Source organism: Synchiropus splendidus, chromosome 1, assembly GCF_027744825.2.
Source record: "Synchiropus splendidus isolate RoL2022-P1 chromosome 1, RoL_Sspl_1.0, whole genome shotgun sequence".
Taxonomy (NCBI): Eukaryota; Metazoa; Chordata; class Actinopteri; order Syngnathiformes; family Callionymidae; genus Synchiropus; species Synchiropus splendidus.
Genome location: NC_071334.1, coordinates 38,262,865 through 38,281,489, shown reverse-complemented (window position 1 = coordinate 38,281,489; position 18,625 = coordinate 38,262,865). Strand labels below are relative to the sequence as shown.

At 40.4% G+C, this 18,625-nt stretch overlaps 1 long non-coding RNA gene across 2 annotated transcripts; it reads left to right on the top strand.

Moving 5' to 3' along the window:
- Positions 1-15,477: 15,477 nt before the first annotated feature.
- LOC128752657 (uncharacterized) lies at positions 15,478-16,622 on the top strand. Of its 2 annotated transcripts, none has more exons than XR_008413692.1 (3): positions 15,478-15,538; positions 15,699-15,894; positions 16,358-16,622. It is a non-coding gene; the product is annotated as an uncharacterized LOC128752657 (long non-coding RNA). The 2 variants fall into 2 exon arrangements; XR_008413691.1 differs by lacking the exon at positions 16,358-16,622 and adding an exon at positions 16,033-16,131.
- The last annotated feature ends 2,003 nt before the right edge of the window (positions 16,623-18,625 follow it).

The window sequence follows — 18,625 nt, the reverse complement described above, 5'->3', positions numbered from 1 at the left end:
CATGTTCTGAAGCTTCCCTGAAAAGTTATGGCACAATGCACAAAAACGCTTTTCAGCCTGAGATAAGGTGGGTTTCGGAACGCCAAACATAAAAGTGTTGATAACTTTCGAAAAACACTTCAGACAGCTTAGATTTGATGTGCAACTACTAGAAAGACCCTTTCTGCTATAGTGGGAGGTTAAAATTTCATGTTCTGAAGCTTCCCTGAAAAGTTATGGCACAATGCGTAAAAACGCTTTTCAGCCTGAGATAAGTTGGGTTTCGGAATGCCAAACATAAAAGTGTTAATAACTTTCGAAAAACACTTCAGACAGCTTAGATTTGATGTGCAAGTACTAGAAAGACCCTTTCTGCTATAGTGGGAGGTTAAAATTTCATGTTCTGAAGCTTCCCTGAAAAGTTATGGCACAATGCACAAAACCGCTTTTCAGCCTGAGATAAGGTGGGTTTCGGAACGCCAAACATAAAAGTGTTGATAACTTTCGAAAAACACTTCAGACAGCTTAGATTTGATGTGCACCTACTAGAAAGACCCTTTCTGCTATAGTGGGAGGTTAAAATTTCATGTTCTGAAGCTTCCCTGAAAAGTTATGGCACAATGCACAAAAACGCTTTTCAGCCTGAGATAAGGTGGGTTTCGGAACGCCAAACATAAAAGTGTTGATAACTTTCGAAAAACACTTCAGACAGCTTAGATTTGATGTGCAACTACTAGAAAGACCCTTTCTGCTATAGTGGGAGGTTAAAATTTCATGTTCTGAAACTTCCCTGAAAAGTTATGGCACAATGCACAAAAACGCTTTTCAGCCTGAGATAAGGTGGGTTTCGGAACGCCAAACATAAAAGTGTTAATAACTTTCGAAAAGCACTTCAGACAGCTTAGATTTGATGTGCAACTACTAGAAAGACCCTTTCTGCTATAGTGGGAGGTTAAAATTTCATGTTCTGAAAGCTTCCCTGAAAAGTTATGGCACAATGCACAAAAACGCTTTTCAGCCTGAGATAAGGTGGGTTTCTGAACGCCAAACATAAAAGTGTTGATAACTTTCGAAAAACACTTCAGACAGCTTAGATTTGATGTGCAACTACTAGAAAGACCCTTTCTGCTATAGTGGGAAGTTAAAATTTCATGTTCTGAAGCTTCCCTGAAAAGTTATGGCACAATGCACAAAAACGCTTGTCAGCCTGAGATAAGGTGGGTTTCGGAACGCCAAACATAAAAGTGTTGATAACTTTCGAAAAACACTTCAGACAGCTTAGATTAGATGAGCACCTACTAGAAAGACCCTTTCTGCTATAGTGGGAGGTTAAAATTTCATGTTCTGAAGCTTTCCTGAAAAGTTATGGCACAATGCACAAAAACGCTATTCAGCCAGAGATAAGGTGGGTTTCGGAACGCCAAACATAAAAGTGTTGATAACTTTCGAAAAACACTTCAGACAACTTAGATTTGATGTGCAACTACTAGAAAGACCCTTTCTGCTATAGTGGGAAGTTAAAATTTCATGTTCTGAAGCTTCCCCGAAAAGTTATGGCACAATGCACAAAAACGCTTGTCAGCCTGAGATAAGGTGGGTTTCGGAACGCCAAACATAAAAGTGTTGATAACTTTCGAAAAACTCTTCAGACAGCTTAGATTAGATGAGCACCTACTAGAAAGACCCTTTCTGCTATAGTGGGAGGTTAAAATTTCATGTTCTGAAGCTTCCCTGAAAAGTTATGGCACAATGCACAAAAACGCTATTCAGCCAGAGATAAGGTGGGTTTCGGAACGCCAAACATAAAAGTGTTGATAACTTTCGAAAAACACTTCAGACAGCTTAGATTTGATGTGCAACTACTGGAAAGACCCTTTCAGCAATAGTGGGAGGTTAAAATTTCATGTTCTGAAGATTCCCTGAAAAGTTATGGCACAATGCGTAAAAACGCTTTTCAGCCTGAGATAAGGTGGGTTTCGGAACGTCAAACATAAAAGTGTTGATAACTTTCGAAAAACACTTCAGACAGCTTAGATTTGATGTGCAACTACTAGAAAGACCCTTTCTGCTATAGTGGGTGGTTAAAATTTCATGTTCTGAAGCTGACCTGAAAAGTTATGGCACAATGCGTAAAAACGCTTTTCAGCCTGAGATAAGGTGGGTTTCGGAACGCCAAACATAAAAGTGTTAATAACTTTCGAAAAACACTTCAGACAGCTTAGATTTGATGTGCAACTACTAGAAAGACCCTTTCTGCTATAGTGGGAGATTAAAATTTCATGTTCTGAATCTTCCCTGAAACATTATGGCACAATGCACAAAGACACTTTTCAGCCTGAGATAAGGTGGGTTTCGGAACGCCAAACATAAAAGTGTTGATAACTTTCGAAAAACACTTCAGACAGCTTAGATTTGATGTGCAACTACTAGAAAGACCCTTTCTGCTATAGTGGGAGGTTAAAATTTCATGTTCTGAAGCTTCCCTGAAAAGTTATGGCACAATGCGTAAAAACGCTTTTCAGCCTAAGATAAGGTGGGTTTCGGAACGCCAAACATAAAAGTGTTAATAACTTTCGAAAAGCACTTCAGACAGCTTAGATTTGATGTGCAACTACTAGAAAGACCCTTTCTGCTATAGTGGGAGGTTAAAATTTCATGTTCTGAAGCTTCCCTGAAAAGTTATGGCACAATGCACAAAAACGCTTTTCAGCCTGAGATAAGGTGGGTTTCCGAACGCCAAACATAAAAGTGTTGATAACTTTCGAAAAACACTTCAGACAGCTTGGATTTGATGTGCAACTACTAGAAAGACCCTTTCTGCTATAGTGGGAGGTTAAAATTTCATGTTCTGAAGCTTCCCTGAAAAGTTATGGCACAATGCGTAAAAACGCTTTTCAGCCTGAGATAAGTTGGGTTTCGGAATGCCAAACATAAAAGTGTTAATAACTTTCGAAAAACACTTCAGACAGCTTAGATTTGATGTGCAAGTACTAGAAAGACCCTTTCTGCTATAGTGGGAGGTTAAAATTTCATGTTCTGAAGCTTCCCTGAAAAGTTATGGCACAATGCACAAAACCGCTTTTCAGCCTGAGATAAGGTGGGTTTCGGAACGCCAAACATAAAAGTGTTGATAACTTTCGAAAAACACTTCAGACAGCTTAGATTTGATGTGCAACTACTAGAAAGACCCTTTCTGCTATAGTGGGTGGTTAAAATTTCATGTTCTGAAGCTGACCTGAAAAGTTATGGCACAATGCGTAAAAACGCTTTTCAGCCTGAGATAAGGTGGGTTTCGGAACGCCAAACATAAAAGTGTTAATAACTTTCGAAAAACACTTCAGACAGCTTAGATTTGATGTGCAACTACTAGAAAGACCCTTTCTGCTATAGTGGGAGATTAAAATTTCATGTTCTGAATCTTCCCTGAAACATTATGGCACAATGCACAAAGACACTTTTCAGCCTGAGATAAGGTGGGTTTCGGAACGCCAAACATAAAAGTGTTGATAACTTTCGAAAAACACTTCAGACAGCTTAGATTTGATGTGCAACTACTAGAAAGACCCTTTCTGCTATAGTGGGAGGTTAAAATTTCATGTTCTGAAGCTTCCCTGAAAAGTTATGGCACAATGCGTAAAAACGCTTTTCAGCCTAAGATAAGGTGGGTTTCGGAACGCCAAACATAAAAGTGTTAATAACTTTCGAAAAGCACTTCAGACAGCTTAGATTTGATGTGCAACTACTAGAAAGACCCTTTCTGCTATAGTGGGAGGTTAAAATTTCATGTTCTGAAGCTTCCCTGAAAAGTTATGGCACAATGCACAAAAACGCTTTTCAGCCTGAGATAAGGTGGGTTTCCGAACGCCAAACATAAAAGTGTTGATAACTTTCGAAAAACACTTCAGACAGCTTGGATTTGATGTGCAACTACTAGAAAGACCCTTTCTGCTATAGTGGGAGGTTAAAATTTCATGTTCTGAAGCTTCCCTGAAAAGTTATGGCACAATGCGTAAAAACGCTTTTCAGCCTGAGATAAGTTGGGTTTCGGAATGCCAAACATAAAAGTGTTAATAACTTTCGAAAAACACTTCAGACAGCTTAGATTTGATGTGCAAGTACTAGAAAGACCCTTTCTGCTATAGTGGGAGGTTAAAATTTCATGTTCAGAAGCTTCCCTGAAAAGTTATGGCACAATGCACAAAACCGCTTTTCAGCCTGAGATAAGGTGGGTTTCGGAACGCCAAACATAAAAGTGTTGATAACTTTCGAAAAACACTTCAGACAGCTTAGATTTGATGTGCACCTACTAGAAAGACCCTTTCTGCTATAGTGGGAGGTTAAAATTTCATGTTCTGAAGCTTCCCTGAAAAGTTATGGCACAATGCACAAAAACGCTTTTCAGCCTGAGATAAGGTGGGTTTCGGAACGCCAAACATAAAAGTGTTGATAACTTTCGAAAAACACCTCAGACAGCTTAGATTTGATGTGCTACTACTAGAAAGACCCTTTCTGCTATAGTGGGAGGTTAAAATTTCATGTTCTGAAGCTTCCCTGAAAAGTTATGGCACAATGCACAAAAACGCTTTTCAGCCAGAGATAAGGTGGGTTTCGGAACGCCAAACATAAAAGTGTTAATAACTTTCGAAAAGCACTTCAGACAGCTTAGATTTGATGTGCAAGTACTAGAAAGACCCTTTCTGCTATAGTGGGAGGTTAAAATTTCATGTTCTGAAGCTTCCCTGAAAAGTTATGGCACAATGCACAAAACCGCTTTTCAGCCTGAGATAAGGTGGGTTTCGGAACGCCAAACATAAAAGTGTTGATAACTTTCGAAAAACACTTCAGACAGCTTAGATTTGATGTGCACCTACTAGAAAGACCCTTTCTGCTATAGTGGGAGGTTAAAATTTCATGTTCTGAAGCTTCCCTGAAAAGTTATGGCACAATGCACAAAAACGCTTTTCAGCCTGAGATAAGGTGGGTTTCGGAACGCCAAACATAAAAGTGTTGATAACTTTCGAAAAACACTTCAGACAGCTTAGATTTGATGTGCACCTACTAGAAAGACCCTTTCTGCTATAGTGGGAGGTTAAAATTTCATGTTCTGAAGCTTCCCTGAAAAGTTATGGCACAATGCACAAAAACGCTTTTCAGCCTGAGATAAGGTGGGTTTCGGAACGCCAAACATAAAAGTGTTGATAACTTTCGAAAAACACTTCAGACAGCTTAGATTTGATGTGCACCTACTAGAAAGACCCTTTCAGCTATAGTGGGAGGTTAACATTTCATGTTCTGAAGCTTCCCTGAAAAGTTATGGCACAATGCGTGAAAACACTTTTCAGCCCGAGATAAGGTTGGCTTCGGAACGGCAAACATAAAAGTGTTGATAACTTTCGAAAAACACTTCAGACAGCTTAGATTTGATGTGCAACTACTAGAAAGACCCTTTTTGCTATAGTGGGAGGTTAAAATTTCATGTTCTGAAGCTTCCCTGAAAAGTTATGGCACAATGCTTAAAAACGCTTTTCAAGCTGAGATAAGGTGGGTTTCGGAACGCCAAACACAAAAGTGTTAATAACTTTCGAAAAACACTTCAGACAGCTTAGATTTGATGTGCAACTTCTAGAATGACCCTTTCTGCTATAGTGGGAGGTTAAAATTTCATGTTCTGAAGCTTCGCTGAAAAGTTATGGCACAATGCACAAAAACGCTTTTCAGCCTGAGATAAGGTGGGTTTCGGAACGCCAAACATAAAAGTGTTGATAACTTTCGAAAAACACTTCAGACAGCTTAGATTTGATGTGCACCTACTAGAAAGACCCTTTCTGCTATAGTGGGAGGTTAAAATTTCATGCTCTGAAGCTTCCCTGAAAAGTTATGGCACAATGCGTAAAAACGCTTTTCAGCCTGAGATAAGGTGGGTTTCGGAACGCCAAACACAAAAGTGTTAATAACTTTCGAAAAACACTTCAGACAGCTTAGATTTGATGTGCAATTACTAGAAAGACCCTTTCTGCTATAGTGGGAGGTTAAAATTTCATGTTCTGAAGCTTCCCGGAAAAGTTATCGCACAATGCACAAAAACGCTTTTCAGCCTGAGATAAGGTGGGTTTCGGAACGCCAAACATAGAAGTGTTGATAACTTTCGAAAAACACTTCAGACAGCTTAGATTTGATCTGCAACTACTAGAAAGAGCCTTTCTGCTATAGTGGGAGGTTAAAATTTCATGTTCTGAAGCTTCCCTGAAAAGTTATGGCACAATGCACAAAAACGCTTTTCAGCCAGAGATAAGGTGGGTTTCGGAACGCCAAACATAAAAGTCTTGATAACTTTCGAAAAACACTTCAGACAGCTTAGATTTGATGTGCAACTACTAGAAAGACCCTTTCTGCTTTAGTGGGATGTTAAAATTTCATGTTCTGAAGCTTCCCTGAAAAGTTATGGCACAATGCGGAAAAACGCTTTTCAGCCTGAGATAAGGTGGGTTTCGGAACGCCAAACATAAAAGTGTTAATAACTTTCGAAAAACACTTCAGACAGCTTAGATTTGATGTGCAACTACTAGAAAGACCCTTTCTGCTATAGTGGGAGGTTAAAATTTCATGTTCTGAAGCTTCCCTGAAAAATTATCGCACAATGCACAAAAACGCTTTTCAGCCTGAGATAAGGTGGGTTTCGGAACGCCAAACATAGAAGTGTTGATAACTTTCGAAAAACACTTCAGACAGCTTAGATTTGGTCTGCAACTACTAGAAAGACCCTTTCAGCTATAGTGGGAGGTTAAAATTTCATGTTCTGAAGCTTCCCTGAAAAGTTATGGCACAATGCACAAAAACGCTTTTCAGCCAGAGATAAGGTGGGTTTCGGAACGCCAAACATAAAAGTCTTGATAACTTTCGAAAAACACTTCAGACAGCTTAGATTTGATGTGCAACTACTAGAAAGACCCTTTCTGCTATAGTGGGAGGTTAAAATTTCATGTTCTGAAGCTTCCCTGAAAAGTTATGGAACAATGCACAAAAACGCTTTTCAGCCTGAGATAAGGTGGGTTTCGGAACGCCAAATATAAAAGTGTTGATAACTTTTGAAAAGCACTTCAGACAGCTTAGATTTGATGTGCAACTACTAGAAAGACCCTTTCTGCTATAGTGGGAGGTTAAAATTTCATGTTCTGAAGCTTCCCTGAAAAGTTATGGCACAATGCACAAAAACGCTTTTCAGCCTGAGATAAGGTGGGTTTCGGAACGCCAAACATAAAAGTGTTGATAACTTTCGAAAAGCACTTCAGACAGCTTAGATTTGATGTGCAACTACTAGAAAGACCATTTCTGCTTTAGTGGGATGTTAAAATTTCATGTTCTGAAGCTTCCCTGAAAAGTTATGGCACACTGCGGAAAAACGCTTTTCAGCCTGAGATAAGGTGGGTTTCGGAACGCCAAACATAAAAGTGTTAATAACTTTCGAAAAACACTTCAGACAGCTTAGATTTGATGTGCAACTACTAGAAAGACCCTTTCTGCTATAGTGGGAGATTAAAATTTCATGTTCTGAAGCTTCCCTGAAAAGTTATGGCACAATGCACAAAAACGCTTTTCAGCCTGAGATAAGGTGGGTTTCGGAACGCCAAACATAAAAGTGTTGATAACTTTCGAAAAACACTTCAGACAGCTTAGATTTGATGTGCAACTACTAGAAAGAGCCTTTCTGCTACAGTGGGAGGTTAAAATTTCATGTTCTGAAGCTTCCCTGAAAAGTTATGGCACAATGCACAAAAACGCTTTTCAGCCTGAGATAAGGTGGGTTTCGGAACGCCAAACATAAAAGTGTTGATAACTTTCGAAAAACACTTCAGACAGCTTAGATTTGATGTGCAACTACTAGAAAGACCCTTTCTGCTATAGTGGGAGGTTAAAATTTCATGTTCTGAAGCTTCCCTGAAAAGCTATGGCACAATGCGTAAAAGCGCTTTTCAGCCTAAGATAAGGTGGGTTTCGGAACGCCAAACATAAAATTGTTAATAACTTTCGAAAAGCACTTCAGACAGCTTAGATTTGATGTGTAACTACTAGAAAGACCCTTTCTGCTATAGTGGGTGGTTAAAATTTCATGTTCTGAAGCTTCCCTGAAAAGTTATGGCAAAATGCCAAAAACGCTTTTCAGCCTGAGATAAGGTGGGTTTCCGAACGCCAAACATAGAAGTGTTGATAACTTTCGAAAAACACTTCAGACAGCTTAGATTTGATGTGCAACTACTAGAAAGACCCTTTCTGCTATAGTGGGAGGTTAAAATTTCATGTTCTGAAGCTTCCCTGAAAAGTTATGGCACAATGCGTAAAAACGCTTTTCAGCCTGAGATAAGTTGGGTTTCGGAATGCCAAACATAAAAGTCTTGATAACTTTCGAAAAACACTTCAGACAGCTTAGATTTGATGTGCAACTACTAGAAAGACCCTTTCTGCTATAGTGGGACGTTAAAATTTCATGTTCTGAAGCTTCCCTGAAAAGTTATGGCACAATGCTCAAAAACGCTTTTCAGCCTGAGATAAGGTGGGTTTCGGAACGCCAAATATAAAAGTGTTGATAACTTTTGAAAAGCACTTCAGACAGCTTAGATTTGATGTGAAACTACTAGAAAGACCCTTTCTGCTATAGTGGGAGGCTAAAATTTCATGTTCTGAAGCTTCCCTGAAAAGTTATGGCACAATGCGTAAAAACGCTTTTCAGCCTGAGATAAGGTGGGTTTCGAAACGCCAAACATAAAAGTGTTAATAACTTTCGAAAAACACTTCAGACAGCTTAGATTTGATGTGCAACTACTAGAAAGACCCTTTCTGGTATAGTGGGAGGTTAAAATTTCATGTTCTGAAGCTTCCCTGAAAAGTTATGGCACAATGCACAAAAACGCTTTTCAGCCTGAGATAAGGTGGGTTTCGGAACGGCAAACATAAAAGTGTTGATAACTTTCGAAAAGCACTTCAGACAGCTTAGATTTGATGTGCAACTACTAGAAAGACCCTTTCTGCTTTAGTGGGATGTTAAAATTTCATGTTCAGAAGCTTCCCTGAAAAGTTATGGCACAATGCACAAAAACGCTTTTCAGCCTGAGATAAGGTGGGTTTCGGAACGCCAAATATAAAAGTGTTGATAACTTTTGAAATGCACTTCAGACAGCTTAGATTTGATGTGCAACTACTAGAAAGACCCTTTCTGCTATAGTGGGAGGTTAAAATTTCATGTTCTGAAGCTTCCCTGAAAAGTTATGGCACAATGCGTAAAAACGCTTTTCAGCCTGAGATAAGGTGGGTTTCGAAACGCCAAACATAAAAGTGTTAATAACTTTCGAAAAACACTTCAGACAGCTTAGATTTGATGTGCAACTACTAGAAAGACCCTTTCTGCTATAGTGGGAGGTTAAAATTTCATGTTCTGAAGCTTCCCTGAAAAGTTATGGCACAATGCACAAAAACGCTTTTCAGCCTGAGATAAGGTGGGTTTCGTAACGCCAAACATAAAAGTGTTGATAACTTTCGAAAAGCACTTCAGACAGCTTAGATTTGATGTGCAACTACTAGAAAGACCCTTTCTGCTATAGTGGGAGGTTAAAATTTCATGTTCTGAAGCTTCCCTGAAAAGTTATGGCACAATGCGTAAAAACGCTTTTCAGCCTGAGATAAGGTGGATTTCGGAACGCCAAACATAAAAGTGTTAATAACTTTCGAAAAACACTTCAGACAGCTTAGATCTGATGTGCAACTACTAGAAAGACCCTTTCTGCTATAGTGGGAGGTTAAAATTTCATGTTCTGAAGCTTCCCTGAAAAGTTATGGCACAATGCACAAAAACGCTTTTCAGCCTGAGATAAGGTGGGTTTCGGAACGCCAAATATAAAAGTGTTGATAACTTTTGAAAAGCACTTCAGACAGCTTAGATTTGATGTGCAACTACTAGAAAGACCCTTTCTGCTATAGTGGGAGGTTAAAATTTCATGTTCTGAAGCTTCCCTGAAAAGTTATGGCACAATGCGTAAAAACGCTTTTCAGCCTGAGATAAGGTGGATTTCGGAACGCCAAACATAAAAGTGTTAATAACTTTCGAAAAACACTTCAGACAGCTTAGATCTGATGTGCAACTACTAGAAAGACCCTTTCTGCTATAGTGGGAGGTTAAAATTTCATGTTCTGAAGCTTCCCTGAAAAGTTATGGCACAATGCACAAAAACGCTTTTCAGCCTGAGATAAGGTGGGTTTCGGAACGCCAAATATAAAAGTGTTGATAACTTTTGAAAAGCACTTCAGACAGCTTAGATTTGATGTGCAACTACTAGAAAGACCCTTTCTGCTATAGTGGGAGGCTAAAATTTCATGTTCTGAAGCTTCCCTGAAAAGTTATGGCACAATGCGTAAAAACGCTTTTCAGCCTGAGATAAGGTGGGTTTCGGAACGGCAAACATAAAAGTGTTGATAACTTTCGAAAAGCACTTCAGACAGCTTAGATTTGATGTGCAACTACTAGAAAGACCCTTTCTGCTTTAGTGGGATGTTAAAATTTCATGTTCTGAAGCTTCCCTGAAAAGTTATGGCACAATGCACAAAAACGCTTTTCAGCCTGAGATAAGGTGGGTTTCGGAACGCCAAATATAAAAGTGTTGATAACTTTTGAAAAGCACTTCAGACAGCTTAGATTTGATGTGCAACTACTAGAAAGACCCTTTCTGCTATAGTGGGAGGTTAAAATTTCATGTTCTGAAGCTTCCCTGAAAAGTTATGGCACAATGCGTAAAAACGCTTTTCAGCCTGAGATAAGGTGGATTTCGAAACGCCAAACATAAAAGTGTTAATAACTTTCGAAAAACACTTCAGACAGCTTAGATTTGATGTGCAACTACTAGAAAGACCCTTTCTGCTATAGTGGGAGGTTAAAATTTCATGTTCTGAAGCTTCCCTGAAAAGTTATGGCACAATGCACAAAAACGCTTTTCAGCCTGAGATAAGGTGGGTTTCGTAACGCCAAACATAAAAGTGTTGATAACTTTCGAAAAGCACTTCAGACAGCTTAGATTTGATGTGCAACTACTAGAAAGACCCTTTCTGCTATAGTGGGAGGCTAAAATTTCATGTTCTGAAGCTTCCCTGAAAAGTTATGGCACAATGCGTAAAAACGCTTTTCAGCCTGAGATAAGGTGGGTTTCGAAACGCCAAACATAAAAGTGTTAATAACTTTCGAAAAACACTTCAGACAGCTTAGATTTGATGTGCAACTACTAGAAAGACCCTTTCTGGTATAGTGGGAGGTTAAAATTTCATGTTCTGAAGCTTCCCTGAAAAGTTATGGCACAATGCACAAAAACGCTTTTCAGCCTGAGATAAGGTGGGTTTCGGAACGGCAAACATAAAAGTGTTGATAACTTTCGAAAAGCACTTCAGACAGCTTAGATTTGATGTGCAACTACTAGAAAGACCCTTTCTGCTTTAGTGGGATGTTAAAATTTCATGTTCAGAAGCTTCCCTGAAAAGTTATGGCACAATGCACAAAAACGCTTTTCAGCCTGAGATAAGGTGGATTTCGGAACGCCAAATATAAAAGTGTTGATAACTTTTGAAATGCACTTCAGACAGCTTAGATTTGATGTGCAACTACTAGAAAGACCCTTTCTGCTATAGTGGGAGGTTAAAATTTCATGTTCTGAAGCTTCCCTGAAAAGTTATGGCACAATGCGTAAAAACGCTTTTCAGCCTGAGATAAGGTGGATTTCGAAACGCCAAACATAAAAGTGTTAATAACTTTCGAAAAACACTTCAGACAGCTTAGATTTGATGTGCAACTACTAGAAAGACCCTTTCTGCTATAGTGGGAGGTTAAAATTTCATGTTCTGAAGCTTCCCTGAAAAGTTATGGCACAATGCACAAAAACGCTTTTCAGCCTGAGATAAGGTGGGTTTCGTAACGCCAAACATAAAAGTGTTGATAACTTTCGAAAAGCACTTCAGACAGCTTAGATTTGATGTGCAACTACTAGAAAGACCCTTTCTGCTATAGTGGGAGGTTAAAATTTCATGTTCTGAAGCTTCCCTGAAAAGTTATGGCACAATGCGTAAAAACGCTTTTCAGCCTGAGATAAGGTGGATTTCGGAACGCCAAACATAAAAGTGTTAATAACTTTCGAAAAACACTTCAGACAGCTTAGATCTGATGTGCAACTACTAGAAAGACCCTTTCTGCTATAGTGGGAGGTTAAAATTTCATGTTCTGAAGCTTCCCTGAAAAGTTATGGCACAATGCACAAAAACGCTTTTCAGCCTGAGATAAGGTGGGTTTCGGAACGCCAAATATAAAAGTGTTGATAACTTTTGAAAAGCACTTCAGACAGCTTAGATTTGATGTGCAACTACTAGAAAGACCCTTTCTGCTATAGTGGGAGGCTAAAATTTCATGTTCTGAAGCTTCCCTGAAAAGTTATGGCACAATGCGTAAAAACGCTTTTCAGCCTGAGATAAGGTGGGTTTCGAAACGCCAAACATAAAAGTGTTAATAACTTTCGAAAAACACTTCAGACAGCTTAGATTTGATGTGCAACTACTAGAAAGACCCTTTCTGCTATAGTGGGAGGTTAAAATTTCATGTTCTGAAGCTTCCCTGAAAAGTTATGGCACAATGCACAAAAACGCTTTTCAGCCTGAGATAAGGTGGGTTTCGGAACGGCAAACATAAAAGTGTTGATAACTTTCGAAAAGCACTTCAGACAGCTTAGATTTGATGTGCAACTACTAGAAAGACCCTTTCTGCTTTAGTGGGATGTTAAAATTTCATGTTCTGAAGCTTCCCTGAAAAGTTATGGCACAATGCACAAAAACGCTTTTCAGCCTGAGATAAGGTGGGTTTCGGAACGCCAAATATAAAAGTGTTGATAACTTTTGAAAAGCACTTCAGACAGCTTAGATTTGATGTGCAACTACTAGAAAGACCCTTTCTGCTATAGTGGGAGGTTAAAATTTCATGTTCTGAAGCTTCCCTGAAAAGTTATGGCACAATGCGTAAAAACGCTTTTCAGCCTGAGATAAGGTGGATTTCGAAACGCCAAACATAAAAGTGTTAATAACTTTCGAAAAACACTTCAGACAGCTTAGATTTGATGTGCAACTACTAGAAAGACCCTTTCTGCTATAGTGGGAGGTTAAAATTTCATGTTCTGAAGCTTCCCTGAAAAGTTATGGCACAATGCACAAAAACGCTTTTCAGCCTGAGATAAGGTGGGTTTCGTAACGCCAAACATAAAAGTGTTGATAACTTTCGAAAAGCACTTCAGACAGCTTAGATTTGATGTGCAACTACTAGAAAGACCCTTTCTGCTATAGTGGGAGGTTAAAATTTCATGTTCTGAAGCTTCCCTGAAAAGTTATGGCACAATGCGTAAAAACGCTTTTCAGCCTGAGATAAGGTGGATTTCGGAACGCCAAACATAAAAGTGTTAATAACTTTCGAAAAACACTTCAGACAGCTTAGATCTGATGTGCAACTACTAGAAAGACCCTTTCTGCTATAGTGGGAGGTTAAAATTTCATGTTCTGAAGCTTCCCTGAAAAGTTATGGCACAATGCACAAAAACGCTTTTCAGCCTGAGATAAGGTGGGTTTCGGAACGCCAAACATAAAAGTGTTGATAACTTTCGAAAAGCACTTCAGACAGCTTAGATTTGATGTGCAACTACTAGAAAGACCCTTTCTGCTATAGTGGGAGGTTACAATTTCATGTTCTGAAGCTTCCCTGAAAAGTTATGGCACAATGCGGAAAAACGCTTTTCAGCCTGAGATAAGGTGGGTTTCGGAACGCCAAACATAAAAGTGTTAATAACTTTCGAAAAACACTTCAGACAGCTTAGATTTGATGTGCAACTACTAGAAAGACCCTTTCTGCTATAGTGGGAGATTAAAATTTCATGTTCTGAAGCTTGCTTGAAAAGTTATGGCACAATGCACAAAAACGCTTTTCAGCCTGAGATAAGGTGGGTTTCGGAACGCCAAACATAAAAGTGTTGATAACTTTCGAAAAACACTTCAGACAGCTTAGATTTGATGTGCAACTACTAGAAAGACCCTTTCTGCTACAGTGGGAGGTTAAAATTTCATGTTCTGAAGCTTCCCTGAAAAGTTATGGCACAATGCACAAAAACGCTTTTCAGGCTGAGATAAGGTGGGTTTCGGAACGCCAAACATAAAAGTGTTGATAACTTTCGAAGAACACTTCAGACAGCTTAGATTTGATGTGCACCTACTAAAAAGACCCTTTCTGCTATAGCGGGAGGTTAAAATTTCATGCTCTGAAGTTTCCCTGAAAAGTTATGGCACAATGCGTAAAAACGCTTTTCAGCCTGAGATAAGGTGGGTTTCGGAACACCAAACACAAAAGTGTTAATAACTTTCGAAAAACACTTCAGACAGCTTAGATTTGATCTGCAACTACTAGAAAGACCCTTTCTGCTATAGTGGGAGGTTAAAATTTCATGTTCTGAAGCTTCCCTGAAAAGTTATGGCACAATGCACAAAAACGCTTTTCAGCCAGAGATAAGGTGGGTTTCGGAACGCCAAACATAAGAGTCTTGATAACTTTCGAAAAACACTTCAGACAGCTTAGATTTGATGTGCAACTACTAGAACGACCCTTTCTGCTATAGTGGGAGGTTAAAATTTCATGTTCTGAAGCTTCCCTGAAAAGTTATGGCACAATGCACAAAAACGCTTTTCAGCCTGAGATAAGGTGGGTTTCGGAACGCCAAATATAAAAGTGTTGATAACTTTCGAAAAGCACTTCAGACAGCTTAGATTTGATGTGCAACTACTAGAAAGACCCTTTCTGCTATAGTGGGAGGTTAAAATTTCATGTTCTGAAGCTTCCCTGAAAAGTTATGGCACAATGCGTAAAAATGCTTTTCAGCCTGAGATAAGGTGGATTTCGTAACGCCAAACATAAAAGTGTTAATAACTTTCGAAAAACACTTCAGACAGCTTAGATTTGATGTGCAACTACTAGAAAGACCCTTTCTGCTATAGTGGGAGGTTAAAATTTCATGTTCTGAAGCTTCCCTGAAAAGTTATGGCACAATGCACAAAAACGCTTTTCAGCCTGAGATAAGGTGGGTTTCAGAACGCCAAACATAAAAGTGTTACTGTACGTACAGACCAAACGCGACTTCCGCGAGCGACACGACTGATTTGCATAGAAAGTCAATGGGGTTGGGCGACTGACGGCGACCAGCGGCGACCAACATGGCAGAGACACGACTGGGGTGTGCAACGCTACAAGATTTGAGCTACATACGGCGACTCCGGCTACTCAAGACGACACAACTGGGGTACAGCGACAGTCGCAGAAGTTCACCACCTGCGGAGCGTTGACCAATCAGAGACCAGATCCGCGAGTGACGTGTCCCGGCGGAGGAGAAGCAAAGTCTGCTTGTTTACAAGCAGACTTTCCGCCGTCCTGAGAGTTTTTTAATTTCCACCGGAACATAAATAGGAAGAATCTTGTCCGGAGGGAAAGTTCGCCACAACGGTGGCGTTCCTGGTGAGTTGAGGCCTTTATTTACGTAAGTTTACTAAAGTTATGTTTGCCTAAACGCAATGTCCACCGAGTTTACGAGGCGAATGCACCGCTGCGACTGTAGAAACTACGTATGTATGGTGAGGAGATAAATAAGTACTGTTTCTGATTTAATTAAATTCAGATGAGACGTCCTGAAGGGTCTGTTTATATGAGGGGAGGACGGTGACCGAGGAGCGGAGTGGTCAGCGGCATCTACTGTAGTGCCGTGAAGTGAGCGTTCTTCTCCGTCCTCTCTCTTCTGGAGCCCTTCATCTCCAAGAGAGACCTCGGCCAACATGACTGGAGAGGCAGCAGCAGCTGCAGCAGCAAGGTAGCAGGTAGGTTTGCACGTTCATTTAGTGGGGACATTCAGAATACTAGATTAATATATAAATATAAAAATGTATGTAGCTTTCTGTATAGCTTTTTTCTGTATAGCTTGTACAATAATGTAATCACGCTATGCTGTCATTAAGGAGAGGAGGAGGATGGATCCACTCATGATGTTGGTGATGATGATGAGGAGGAGGATGGACCTTCCTCTGCCTCACCTGGTGCTGCTGCGTCTCCTCCACCTGCCACTGTCCCCTCCTCATCCACTGCTGCTCCTGATGTATGTAGAAATAGCATTTTCTAGCATTATTCTATTTTTTTAAATTAAATGTTATTGTTCTACATCATTCAAGCACTGTCATAGTGACATGACTTGCTTTAGGTTAACTATTGCTGTCCTATACAGATTTTATTTATTCGTACTCATCACTATGGCATGTAATTGAACTCAACTTTCAGTATGTGCAGGACACCGATGGAAGAGACCAACAGAGGAAGGGGTCCCCCGATGCTGAAGCTGAGCTCAAACATCTACTAATGTACTCCCTCCACACACCCAGCTCAGAAGAAGGGACAGTTTTCAAGGTCCTCGTTCCTTCCAGGTTCCACATAAATTTAAAATGTACATGTTACTTTACCAAGCAAAACAACAGCTGACTGAAATCATTTGGACCCTTCATTTATTTTCTTTGTAGCCACAGTTTCATTAAAGAACCGGATGCCGCCCCACTTCCTCCGCCTCTCTTGACCCTCATCCCTGAGGAAGATCCTTCAAAACACACCTACGTAGTTCACTTCAAGTTTGACTGTGATTCTGTGTGTATTGAATGAGTATAAATGAATGGGGTTACTTTATTTTTGCAAATAAAGTGTTTGACAATCAACATTTCTTTTTGTGAAAAATGGATTCACAGAAAAAAATAAAATCAAAAGCACTTAATATCAACAAATTGAGTTGAACACAGCTTTGTTTTATTGCAGAGATGAAATATATATGCAAGAACCTATGCTTTGTTAAAATAGGTGGCTGACTCTTGAATGAGCAATTGTGTTGCGCTGATAACTGTTTTTTTTCCAAAAAGGAGAAGCCTCATCTTCAACAAAAACATATGTGGTCTGTGGCCGTGGTCCTCTGGTCAGCTCCTGGAAGTGGACCGTCACCAACACAGAAGCAGTTGGTGATGAGTCTCCTGTTACCGAAGATCTGCAAAATATAAACCATACATGGATATGTAAACATACAGTATATATGTTGGTGATAATTTAGTATAAGTATATATCAACCATACAACAGTGCATCTAGGATAAATTGTTTCATCACAATGCATTTAACTGTTGCATTCATTGATTACCACAAAGTGGCGCTCACTGAAAAGACTTTAGTGTACAAATTATTGACGATGACAGATGATATATCTCCGAAAATTACTTCAAGCATACAGCAGATACGACCGCGGACTTCATGAACTGATGACAGTTCAGAAAGACTTGGACACAAGTCGCCGTACATAACTACACATGGAGTTGCTTACCGAAGACAGACGTTCGCCAGAGGACAGACCGCGGCACTTGGTGTCCTGTATTTGGCCACTGATCCGGACCAACAGGTCGTCCAACTCGCGGCGGTTCCGCCTGAAGTACCGCACGAAGCGGCCGTATCCCGGTGACGCTGCTGGAGCAGGAAGTTAAATTCACCAGTGTGAGCGGCTCTGGCGAATGCTACGAAACGAGAGACGTCTCTTTTTCCATGTTTTCAATTAATATGTAGCGATAGTTTGAGCACCGGCTCCGCCATCTTCAATCCACCGTCCACAACAACTTGAGACCACGCCCTCCGGCGACTGACCTACTGTCGATCCGGACAGGTGGCGACTAATGACGACTTGAGCAAGCTACCTGCTGCTGACGACTGGCGCTACAGCGACAGAAATGTCGCGTTCGGTGTGTACGTACCTTTAGAGAGAGGAAGGAAACCACTATCTGTCAAACCTGTAATGATTTATTGATTTATGGCTCCGGAAGTAATAAACCCCAACCCCTTCCGGAAGTAATAAAGCCCCTCCCCCTTTTTATATCAAAAAGAAATTAAAATAATAACCCTCCCCCTTTTTATATCAACAGGAAATTAAAATAATAACCCTCCCCCCTTGTTTATGACAGGAAGTAAAATAACGAAGCGAGTGGGGCGGACAGCTGTATAAACATCACCCTGTGTGTATATATATATACGCACCCTTCAGACTGTAGCCAGGAGCAAGGACCCGACGAGCACAACCAAGCGACAATGTCTGTCCCTACATCGATGCGCGGATCACCAGTGATCAGCGAGACGGCTGTGACTGTTATTGAGGACCCGTGGATGGGCGTCGGGGCTCCTCGTAAATCTGTAATGTACCTACGACGTACGCAGGCACCGCCGGGGGAATCTTTGCAGGAAGAGTGGTCTCTAGAGCCTTACGGACGTCGAGGAAGATGGGGGTACACGTTTAAGTACGAAACAGCCGAATTGTACATTTACCAGCTGGAGGATGACGAAACCCTGAGTGCCTGTACGGAGATGGCTGTGTTATCGTCTAACGACTGGGGTGTGCTGAGAGAGGTGAAGCCGGAAAATCTTCCATGGACTGGAGAAGAAGAAGAACAACGTCAGAAGGTCGGAGTCGTTTCTAACAAACCCGAGCAAATGGAGAGGAAACCGACCTTCATGGCTATATGGTTGGCTAAAATGTCAGGATC